Below are 5,474 nucleotides of genomic sequence, written 5' to 3'. Positions count from 1 at the left end.
TTCCATGACTTCCACACACCATTCTTAGAAATAGGAGGTGAGCATGAACAGAAGGAAAAGGAAAAATATCATTCATGTCTGACCTACATTGTTTCCAATAAGAGTAAAATTAGTCTCATCTGACAGTGAAATTATTGCATGATTCTTAAGATTGTAATAGTCTTTATAAATTTATCTTGTTGATGATTTAAAATAACAAAATTAAATGTGCATAAAATATTATGTTAATATAGACCAACTCATTTATTTCTCATGAAATCTGATAGCCTAGTTCAGATTGCAGAGTTAGGTTGGCAGTTGGGCAAGTTATTTTCTCCAAGAGCAATTGCACAAATTTATAATTCAGGTAAAAGTGGCCTCCATTTCATGCTTCAATTATCAATGTTCACTGATCCTTGCAATTTTGCAATAATAGGGCAAAATAGAAAGTCATTTGCTCCAGCCATAGGACAGTAAAGAAAACTCCTAGGGTGCTAGTTCTTTCTAATAAGGGCATTTATACAAATTTTCTGGGGAAACTTTAATGCTATCTCTCCTCTTCAATTAAAAAAATGAATAAAGGAGAAAAAATTACTAATTTATTCTGACATTTTTCTATGTGCACTCCTAATGTCCAGTGATAGTAGAATATCAATGGAAAAGAAGAATGTGCATGTATATTTGTGTGTATGTTTGCATATACGTGTGTGTGCCTGTGCGTGTGTGTGTGTGTGTGTATCAGTTAATTTACTGTTATGCCCTTTAAAAGTGCCCATGGCCAAATTTTTGTTGGTGTCTTTTATGATGTTTGCTAAGATTCTTTGCATTTTATTTTCCCTTGCAATATTTTAGACTTGGTACCCATTAGGGTTTTCTTAAGCTGCAAGTAACACAAACTTGCAAAAGTGAATTATCCAAACCCGTTTTCCTTCAGATAAGTGAACACTAGAGGTATACAGCTATGGATAGAAAATGGAATTCCAAACTGTCCCCAGGGAACCAGCCCCTCTTGCTTTCTTGCTCTATGACTGTCGGGTGTGGCGCCATCCTCATGCTCACAGGATGGCAGTTTTACCTCTAGGCATCATATTTGTATTCCAGACACATGAGAAGGAAAAGGGGCCAAAATAGTGGTCCAGCTCGATCTGTTTATTTTCTTATTTCTTTAACTAGGGGAAAGTGTAAATGCAGTTCCCTACTGCCACAATTATGCAGTTGAGTTTATCACATTTGGGAAAATGACGGGTCAGCACATGTGGAGTGCAATGGATAAGCTTTGCCCTGGGAAAATCACCTTTGTGATCATGATGTCTCCCCTACTAAGTGAGTGTGTTTCTTTTGATCTGAAAACAGCAGTTTTCCTAGGAGCATCACCCAAGAAAATTAAGATTCTCATTGGCCAGAACTATGTCAAAAGGTCACCACTAGATGAAAGGAAGTCTAAAAAATTGAGACTTTTAGCTGGACATGTAGCTAACCAACCAACACAGGAGTGTCCTTAGAAATGAACGGAAAGTAGTGATAAATATTGAATTGACCAATCACAGTGTCTTCTACGGTTTTTCTGTGATTAGAATATGTTTTCTACATGGAAAACTTCTACATTTTTCTATGGTTGTTATATATTCATTTGTTACTTAATAATTGGCAATAGGTGATATGGTTTGCCTGTGTCCCCACCCAAATTTCATCTTGAATTGTTGCTCCCATAATCCCCATGTGTGGAAGGGAGGACCCGGTGGGAGGTAATTGAATCATGGGGGTGGGTTTTCCATGCTGTTCTTGTGATAGTGAATAAGCCTCACAAGATCAGATATTTTTATAAAGGGCAGTTCCCCTGCACACACACTCTTACCTGCCACCATGTAAGACGTGCCTTTGCTCCTCCTTCACCTTCCACCACGATTGTGAGGCCTCCCCAGACATGTGGAACTGTGAGTCCATTAAATCTCTTTTTCTTTATAAATTATCCAGTCTTGGGTATTTCTTCATAGCAGTATGAAAATGGACTAATACATTGGGTATGGGTTAAAGATACCCATAATATTGCAATTCATGATAGTTATGGTGCCAAGAGGAGGGAGCCATGATCCTCAGGGGAATCCTCAAACCCTGGCTGACCCATGTGTGGAAGAGCCACAGGGTCCTCATATGAGCCCCTGGGAGTAGGTCTCATCTTCCCCCTGGGCTATTGCTGTGCTCACTGGGTATCATGGTATGAGAGTGAATGGGGGGAGGGCAGATGTGAACTGGGAGAGAAAGGGCACAAGTGTTGCAACTGAGGGGAAATGAAGCACACAAACCACATTGAAAGTCTCTCCTTTGGTTGCAGTGAGCTGAGATCATGCTGCTGCACTCCAGCCTGGTGACAGAGTGAGACTCTGTCTAAAAAAAAAAGAAAAAAGAAAGTCCTTCCTTTGCACTGAGCTGGAGATAGAGCATCACCGTTCTCCTTGATGTGGTGTTTATCACAAAGAAGCACATCTTCCTGAAATCCTGTAATCAGAACAATGTCTAATTTCTCTATAGGACATTGATAATCCCAGAAAGACCATATGATGATTATTAAAAACACAAAGAATACCTCCACCATGTGCTGGATACTGAACTAGAGTACTGATCCTGCAGTAGGTGCTGTGTTGGGTTCGTTATCTACATTGTCTAACTTGACCCTTGTAAACCCTGTGACACAGGGATTATTGACCCTATTTTACATATTTACACCATGGACAAAGCAGGTCTCCAACTGACCAAGGGCCACTTGGTTGCAGCAAGAAGTGAGTTGTCCTAAGAATAATGCCCATCAGAAGTACGGGAGAGACAGAGATACCCACAGCGTTTGAGCCCCTGGATCCAGCCATGTCTGAAGCTAGAATTTTCTGTTCTATGATCCAGCGCATTCTCTTTTCCCATAAGCTAGTGTCAGCTTGGTTTGTCTGTCAAAGGATCCTTCTTTACATTCAACATGCATCTCCTTCATGATTACTACATGGGCAACCAGCCATTCTGATTCAGAAAATGCCTTCCCAGAGACCTGCTCCTCAAAGTGTTCATGGGCCCAACAAACCATCCCCAGTGTGGGGAAAAATAGGTCAAATGCAGCTAGTATAAAAAACAAAATGTGCATAAACACACTCACACACATCTTCCAGCCATTAGAGAACTCTCCCAGCCAAGTCTGCATGCTAATTTATGAAGTCATGACTTGAAAAAACAAATGACTACTCATTTTAGATATAAAATAAATCTACTCACCATCCCTGCATGGTATTTCATCAGCTTTATCTTCCTATCAAAACAAATCTAGATTTTACAAGAACGTTCCAAGTTATATTACATTGTTTTGTTTTGGGGAAATAAACATTTTCAGTCTCTGAGGATACACATAATCTTTCTTCCACATGGCATTCCTGATATAATCAGGTGAGACTGCACCTATATTCTATCCCAGGAACAACTGTAGAGATGAAAATCTCAGAGCAAGCACTTTTTCCTTGGGCAGAGCTGAGAATCCTGCCTTCACCTCACTGTGATGTCCTCTCCCTCTTTGCTATCCACTGTGAGCATGAACTCAGCTTCCTCAGCATTTTCTTTCATGCAGTTGCTTGATGCAATCAACATATTTTCTCTCCAAAACGTCCCTTTAGAAACTCCAATAACTCCTGGAATTCCCTAACCTGGCACAATTTTATGTTAGCAAGAAAATCACTTGCCTTGTAGGTATAGCACATATTCCATATTCCATACACATATAATAGCAGGTCTTAGGTCTCAGGAAGGTAATTTAGCAGCATAAGTTGAGGCTAAGTGGATTTATATGTATATAAATTGATGCTGAGTTCTTTTATCCCATGGCTACTTTTCCAATATTATTCTCCTGTCACAGAACCTTAAATCCAATGAAATGTGTCCCGTCTCCTCTCCTTTCCGCATCTATGTTTACGATCATATGAAAAGAAACATACAGCTTCGGTTTTCTTTAAGTATTGAAAGTATATCACTGTCTTTCATGATGACTAAAATATATCACTTATTTTCCTTCTAACCAGAATCTCCTCTATTAGGACTTCGCATGTCAAGGTTAAAATTAACAGCAGATTTTCAGGCTACTTGTAATGAGTTCTGTGCCATACTACCCATTGTTAAGAGCAGCAATTTAATTAAGTTACTGTAATAAATTATCACCATTCCATTGACACTATTGAAACCACATTCAGTGATTTTTTGTTTTTGTTTTCTGTTGCTTTCCTCTCAACTTGGGGTAGAAGAGTTTTGTGTAACAAATTATTATACCATGACCAAATTGTGTTTTTTTCCCATAGGGGTTTTATGCATTATGGCTAGTCAGAGGTAAGAGATCTGTTCTTACAGATTTTGGTTGTTTTTAAGTTGAGAGGACAAAGGGGAAACATATATTCAGAGGGAAAAGTGTCAGACTATGGGGCATTGTCTGGATTTGTGAATTCGTGCTTTATCTAGATATGGCCACTGAGAAGTCTCTGTGAGCCCCAAGTGAGCATTTATGGGTGGGGAAACCACAAATTCTTCTAAGAATTGTGACCATGAAGATGTAATTATTGGGGGTTCGGCAGTTATTGTAAAAGCAAATAGGATCCAAGAGATTGATAAGGCATAGAAAAATGTCTTCATATGAGAGAGAAAAAAAGACTAAAAGGAAAATCCTCAGAAATCTAGACATGAATAGCACAAATTCAATACCCATTAAAAATACTAGAATGAATCATCAAAGATTCCATTTATATACACTTCCACAACCACGGGGGACTAAGCCAAGAAATCCACCAGGCTTTGTGAAGAGTCTATTCAAGAGCCCAAACCAATTTCACCCAGTGTATTGTGACACGTTGGAAGGATCAGGGAAGGAAGAGAGAGGACCCAGCCTGTTGTGAAAGGCACTGTCCCTTCCTGTGGCTCTCTCGGACAAGTTAGAAAGTTTGCCCTTCGGGATCTTAGAAGACAAAAAACCAATACATTGGTTTGTAAAGTTAACTAACACTACAGATCAGTAAAATGGAATGTAAGCCAGGCATAACTCCCATCAATGATTTACTAAGAAAATCATTCGGCGAAATAAGATGAATTTGAGGCTATCAATGATTCCGTTAAAACTAAGAAAAAGAGAAACATAAATTAAGCTGTATAAATTTAGCCTGAATCTCTGCAGACATATTACTTGATGATTCATTGATTTTATATTTAATCAAATTATTGCGTTGTTTATGTGATTCACAATCTTTATTGAATGATGCTTTGGAAATAAACAAAAGCCAACCAAATGAGAACAAGCCAAGGCTGTTATTCTTTACTTGCTAGAGCAAGAAAGTCAGCCACTGTTACTTGCATTTGGCAAACTCAAAGTCAGGCAGAGGAGTGGGAGAGCTTCACAGTGGGAAAAGGGAAGGCCTCGAGAATGTCCTGATTAGAGGCTGTTGGCCTGGGGAAGCTGCAGGAATCCGGGCACTCAGTTGGTTAGG

General features: G+C 39.2%; 1 non-coding gene across 1 annotated transcript; it reads right to left on the bottom strand.

Annotated features, from left to right (window-relative positions):
- Positions 1 to 1,149: 1,149 nt before the first annotated feature.
- LOC112209384 (U1 spliceosomal RNA) lies at positions 1,150 to 1,310 on the bottom strand. Its single transcript, XR_002944119.1, has one exon. It is a non-coding gene; the product is annotated as a U1 spliceosomal RNA (small nuclear RNA).
- Between the last annotated feature and the right edge of the window lie 4,164 nt (positions 1,311 to 5,474).

The sequence above is a fragment of the Pan troglodytes genome, chromosome 4 (genome assembly GCF_028858775.2).
Source record: "Pan troglodytes isolate AG18354 chromosome 4, NHGRI_mPanTro3-v2.0_pri, whole genome shotgun sequence".
NCBI classification, from domain to species: domain Eukaryota; kingdom Metazoa; phylum Chordata; class Mammalia; order Primates; family Hominidae; genus Pan; species Pan troglodytes.
This window is presented reverse-complemented; position numbering and strand designations above follow the sequence as displayed.